Genomic DNA, 7271 nt, shown 5'->3' with positions numbered 1-7271 from the left:
TAGAATAAAGTATCATTATGATATAGATTTACCTAAAATAATTTAGAGATTTGATGCAATCAATCAAAATCCAACACTTAATGAGAAATGGAAAAGCCAATTCGCTAATTTATTTGGAAGGGTAATGGGCCCCTAATAGCAAAAAAAAAAAAAAAAATCTTGAAAAAGAAGAAGGAATTTGTAGTAACACTTCCTAACTTTAAAGCTCATTACAAATCTATAGTGGTAAAAAGAGCATGGTACAGGCAAAAGACTAGATATATAGACCAGTGAAATTGAATTGAGAGTTCAGAAAGAGAAACTCACATATAGAGTCAATTGACATTTTTAAAAAAGGGTTAGATTACATAAATGTTACATAAAATATATAGGGGATTCCCATATGCCCTGTTCCCTCCCCCTCACATACTTTATCATGTTAACAACATCATTTATTAGTGTGGCACATTTATTACAATTGATGAACACATATTGAAGCACTGCTACCAACCATGGACTATAGTTTACATTATAGTTTGCACCTTGTCCTGCACAATATTATAGGTTATGACAAACTATGTAATGGTCTGTATCCACCATTGCCATGTCATGCAGGACAAATCCAATTTCCCAAAAGTGCCCTCATAATAATCCTATTCTTCCCTCACCCTCCCCTCAGAACCTATGGTGTCAACTGCCTTTTATCAATGATAAAAGTTATTCCATTGTTAGAATAATAATAACCCTATATTAGAATAATAACAAGCCTACTTTAGTCCATTGTTGATTCCCCAATCTTGAGGCTTTTGGGATAGTGATGCCTACTCTGCTTCTAATTGAAAGGGCACTTAGACCCCATTAAGCAAATGCATGGAGCTATATTGCTTGCAGAGGCAGACACTCTCTGATCCTACAGATGGGTATTGTCCATCATCATCTCCTTGTTAGTGAGTCCAATGAAGTGGAAAGTTGCTGCTGCAAATTTGCTGGCATTCAGGTATCAACTGGAAAATGGATGGACTATAGACTTAAGTGTTTGAGACATACATTCATATCTATAGTACTAATTATAGGTTCAAATAAAAGGGGCAGAAGAGCCTTGTGTAAGGAAACTACGATTGTGTCTAACTTTGATGCACTGGGAATCATAAACTCCAAAATAAGGCTCAGTGACAAGGTGCCAAATTCCTGAGCTGTCTCTCTGCTTTTAATGTCCAGATGTCTCTAGAACCCTCAGAAGGTCCACTATTTGACACACTGTTTAATGTGGCAGTCAATGAGATCATACTGGGACTTGCATATGCATAACATCTGGAAAGATCTACTGACTCACATTGGAGTATCTTAGCCATATAAAAATGATTTGTATTTACCATTTCCCTTTTTTGGTCAAGATCTTTTCCAGATGCATTGCTAGTGGGCATTTGGTAATAATCAATTGGTGCCAGGGGATGGTAGTGCATTTATACCCTGAGTTTGGCTCAGAGAGAGGTAACATTTGAGCAATAAGGTGGCTTTCAGGAAGTAACTGTTGGGCAATGTATAATATTAGGCTAAGTTTCTATTTCACAATAAAAGGTTAATAAGTACAATCATCAATATCAAGGACCTAGTGTATTGCTCTGTCTTCCTTCACTAGGCATTGCCCTTGTACTCAGAGGATTCCTGTCATCCTTTAGAACATGTAGCAGAGGTCCCTAGGATGGGAATGGAATATTATTTCAGTTATTACATAGATCATTGCCCACTGAGAAAATGCCCCATGTAAACTTCAACATATCCATATGCCTCAGAGGCATGCTTCAGGTGAAACCCTCCTCATGCATCCCCACATTACCAGCACCCCACACCAGTGATTCTCCTCTGTCATAGTTGTGACCCTTCTGTGATCCAAAACCTCTCTGAAAATGAAGTCAACAAAATAACCAAATAAAATTAATAAGAAAATGAAATAATAATAGTTTAAAAATAACAAAATAAATATTCTAAAAAATTTAAACAATGAAAATTTAGGCATTTTGTATTTCAGCACTGTATGATCTGTTGTCTGGTATATACAATGACATTTTCTTCTGTATATTCACACATTTTCTTATTTTTTCATTTTATCTTCAAAAAAGCTTAACATTACAGAAAAGTCACATAAAGAATATAGGAGATTCCCATATACCCAAAGCCCTCCCCCTTTTCTCCTCTCCCCTGTAAATAACACTTTACATGTGGATTGTATACTTACTACAATTTATGTACAAATATTGAAACATTGCTACTAACCATTATCAATGGCTTACATTATGGTTAACAGTTTGGAACCTACATGTTTATATGTTTTGACAGAATTTAAAATGGCCTGTGACTTATTTTAAGGTCATGAAGAACAATTTAATGCCCTAAAGATGCCCTATATTTCATCTATTCTATTCTTCTCTCCTTCTTCCTTTGGAACCTATGGAAACCACTAAATTTGAATTTTTGAGGAATAAGGTTTATAGTTACTTGCAGTAATACTGACAGCTTGACATATTGATGTGTTTTCTTTTATTAGGCACTGCCTGTGTTCTCAAGGTATTCTTGTCTCCCTAATTGAGAGCATAGTAGGGCTCCCCAGGATTGGAGTTTAATATTTTCTTATTTATTGTGTAGGTCTCCATCCACTCATATAACACACTATGATAAGATGAGCACTTACATATTCCATAGAAGCCTGCCCTGGGTGCACCCTGTCCCATATATACACCTGGACCCTACACCTGTAACTCTCCCCTGCCATATTTGCCAAAAGAACATTCCCCAAAAAGTTTTAACAACAGACTTGCAAATCCCCAGAGTTCACCTGCTCCTTTCACCGACCATATCCACAGTTTCATGGACAGTCCAACCCAAAATTCCCAACTTACTCTCCCTCACAAAACAGCACTGCCAATCCCAATCACATCACTGCACCACTGCCATGCCGATATGGGCATCAGCTCACCACCTTCTACTTCCTTCCTGTCTCCCTTAAAACTGTCTTCCAGACTCTAGCTCTGAGACTGCTCAATTAGATTAATTCATGTCAGTGAGGTCATGTAATATTTGCCCTTCAGTGCCTGGCTTTCATCGCTCAACATAAGGTCGTGAAGATTCATTCATGTAATCCCGTGTGTTAATACTGCATTCCTTCTTGCAGTTGAGTAATATTCCATTATATGTATGTACCACAGTTTGATTATCCATTCATCTGTTGATGGACATTTGGGTTGCTTCCAACTTTTGGCAATAATGAATAATACTGCGATGAACATTGTTGTTCATATATCTGTTTGTATCCATGCTTTCAATTCTTCTAGGTATATATTCAGCAATGGGATTGCTGTATCTTATGGCAGTTCTATAGTTAGCTTTCTGAAGAACATCCAAACAGTCCTCCACAATGACTGCACAATTCTACCTTCTCACCAGCAGTGGATAAATGTTCCATTTATGCAACATCCTCTCTGACACTTGTAGTCCTCTGTGTGTATATATAACACAGGGTAAAATGTGGGTAAATTTATATATGTATATATATATAAATTTATTGATAAAGAATATAATTTATCCAAAATTTACAATCAGTGGCATTTGTTATAATCCCATTGTTGTGCATTCATCAATTTAATCATTATTAATGCATTTCATTCCTCACCTCTTAATCTCTCTGTTTCCCTTCCTGTACATAGCTGCTACTTTTGGCTGTTCTTGCACAATTACTTATTTGTTTATTTAGCACTTTTTTGAGATCTATTCACATACCATATAATCTATCCAAAGTGTAACATCAATGGCTTTTAGTATGATTGCAATGTTGTACATTCATCTCAAAAATTTAGAACAATTTCATCACACTAAAAAGAAAGACACCACCCCTCTTAGCATGCCTTCCTCAGCCCTACATAGCCAGAAATCTAATTTCATCTTTATAAATTGATTTATATTTACATTTTATGTAAATGGAATCATGCAATGTGTACTACTCTGAGTCTGGTCTCTACTTAGTATAATGTTTTTTAAAAAATAACATTTTGTAATATTAAACTACATTTGCTCAGCTTCAAAGAATAGTGGTCTTATATGTGCAATTTTAACCATATTCAACATAACCAATTTTTGCTTTTGTTGATTTTCTCTATTCTGTTTTGTTCTCAATTTCATTTATTTCTGCTCTAATCTTTATTATTTCTTTCCTTCAGCTTGGTTTGGGATTAGTTTGCTGTTTTTTTTTTCCCCTAATTCCTGCATGTTTGTACCTAAGTATTAAATTTTAGCTCTTTTTTATTCATTTAGGGCTATATATTTCCCTCTTAACACTGCCTTTGCAGTTCCCCATAGATTTTTTTTTAATTTTTAATTTTATTTTATTGAAGTTTATCACCAACAAATAAACATACATAAGCAATAAGAGTATACTAATAGTTGTGAGCTTACAAAACAAACATATATAACACATACAGGACGTTCATAACTCACCCCATCACCAATAAGTTGCATTGTTGTTAAACCTTTTTAACTAATGATTAAAACATTGTCAAAATATTACTACTAAACAAAATATTTTCTCCAAACAATCCTATTAATATTATCTTTTATCATTTATATATGAATATACATAAACAATTAAGTGTAGAGTAAAAGTTGTGAACTTACGAAGCAAACATGCAAAACATCATAAAGGGTCCCCGTACATCAACCTTCCACCAACACCTTGCATTGTTATGAAATGTTTGCTACAAATTATGAAAGAATATTGTCAAAATTTTACTACTATGGTGGCAGACTTGGCCCAGGGGTTAGGGCGTCCATCTACCACATGGGAGGTTTGCGGTTCAAACCCTGGGCCTCCTTGACCTGTGTGGAGCTGGCCCATATGCAGTACTGATGCGTCCAAGGAGTGCTGTGCCATGAAGGGGTGTTTCCCGTGTAGGGGAGCCCCATGCGCAAGGAGTGTGCCCTGTAAGGAGAGTGCAGCCTACCCAGGAATGGTGCTGCATACACGGAGAGCTGACACAACAAGATGACACAATAAAAAGAAACACAGATTCCCATGCTGCTGACAACAACAAAAGCAGACAAAGAAGATACGGCAAATAGACACAGAGAACAGACAACTGGGGTGGGAGGGGAGGGGAGAGAAATAAATGAATAAATAAAACTTTTAAAAAAATCTTACTACTAAACATAGTTCTTATGTTACATCTGGTGTGTTTTCCCACCAACCAACACTACTATTATTTTTTAAATATATTTTTATGACAGAAGTTGTAAACTTATAAAACAATCATGACATGTGCAGAATTCCCAAACAACACAACTACACCAACACACTACAATGTGGTTTGTCATGTGCTACAGATAAAATAATATCATCTGATTGTTACCATGTCCATAGTGAACATTTGGCTTACATTTTCCATACTGCTTCAGTATCAACACAGTACATCTTTCACATAGATACAAGAATATTTATTATATTATTACCACTAAGCACAGTCACTCCAACTGTATTTTTCCCATGATTCTCCACATTTCGAATACCCTGCAGTAGTGATATACATTTGCTCTAGCTAACAAAGGATACTCTTACATCTGTACCATCAACCATAATTTTCATCCACCTCTTGGTTTACTGTGCTATCCAGTTCCTAGATTATTTTCTAGTATTCTGTCAATTGGCAGTTACATAACTAGACTACCATTATCAGTCACATCCCCACTTATAAACTAGCTGTTACTCACTGTGTGTTAACATCTACTCTATAATTTCCACACCTTTACAGTATAGCTAATTAAAATTCCTACATACATTAAATATCAGTAGTCCACTCAGTCCTCCTCTTATCTCCTTTAAGAATCCACCACCTACCACCAGGTCTTGAAGATATTTTCCAATAATTTCTTCTAGAAGTTTTATAGTTCTTGCTTTTACTTTTAGTTTTTTTGATCCATTTTGAGTTAATTTTTGGATAAGGTGTGAGATAGGGGTCCTCTTTCCTTCTTTCAGCTATGGATATCCAATTCTTTCAGCACAATTTGTTAAATGGATATTTCTGCCCGAGCTGTTTGAGTTTGACAGGCTAGTCAAAAATCACTTGACCATACCTGTGAGGGTCTGTTTCTGAATCATAAATTTGTTTCCTTCAGTCTATTGTGTCTGCCTTTAGGCCAGTATCATACTGTTTTTACCAGTATAGGTAGGTCTTATGATTCAAAGTCTGGAGATGATGGTTCACTTTTCCCTTTTATGATGTTTCTGGCTATTCAGAACTCCTTACCCTTCCAAATAAATTTAATATTCATGTTTTCAATTTTAGCCTTAATGCTGGTGGAGTTTTTATGAGGATTGCATTAAATCTGTATATCAATTTTAGTAGAATCAACATCTTTAATATATTTAGTCTTCCAATCCATGAGCATGGAATCTTCTTCCTGTTATTTAGGGCTTTTTTGATTTGTTTTAATATTGAGTTGCAGTTTTCTGAATATAAGTGCTCTACATCACTGGTTAAGTTTATTCCTGACTGTTTGAGTTTTATCTGTCATATTTTATTTTCACCACTCTTTTGAAACTTTTAGTTATTTTTATTGATATAATCATCATTTCTAGACTATCTTCCAGGCCACTCTCTCCTCACTTTCCTTTTCTGGCTCTAGCACACGCTTTATAATTTCCTGTAAATCTGGTCTCTTGTTTAGAAATTCTCTCAGTTTATCTGTAAATATTCTAACCTTGCCCCCTTTTTTGTAAGGCAGACTTGCTGAATATAAGATTCTTGGTTGGAAGTTTCTTTCCTGTTGTGTTATAAATATATCAAACCACTGTCTTCTTGCCTCCATGGTTTTTGGTGAGAAATGAGCACTAAATCTTATTGGGTACCCCTTATATGTTATGCCTTGCTTTTCTCTTCCTGCTCTCAGAATTCTCTCTTTGACTTTAGCATTTGACATTCTGATGAGTATGTGTCTTGGAGTTGGTCTATTCAGATTTTTTTGATTGGGAGTATATTGTGCTTCTTGGACAGGGATATCTATTTCCTTCAATAGGGTTGGGAAATTTTCTACAATTATTTCTTCAAATACTCCTTCTGTCCCTTTTCCCTTTTCTTCTCCTTTTGGGACACCCATGTCATATATGTTTGCATGCCTTTTGCTGTCATTTAGTTCTCTGAGATCTTGCTCATTTTTTCCCATTCTTTTCTTCATCTGTTCTTTTGTATGTTCACTTTCAGAGAACATTTCTTCAAGTTCACAAATCCTTTCTTCTACCTCTTAAAATC

Source organism: Dasypus novemcinctus, chromosome X (assembly GCF_030445035.2).
Source record: "Dasypus novemcinctus isolate mDasNov1 chromosome X, mDasNov1.1.hap2, whole genome shotgun sequence".
NCBI lineage: Eukaryota > Metazoa > Chordata > Mammalia > Cingulata > Dasypodidae > Dasypus > Dasypus novemcinctus.
This window is presented reverse-complemented; position numbering follows the sequence as displayed.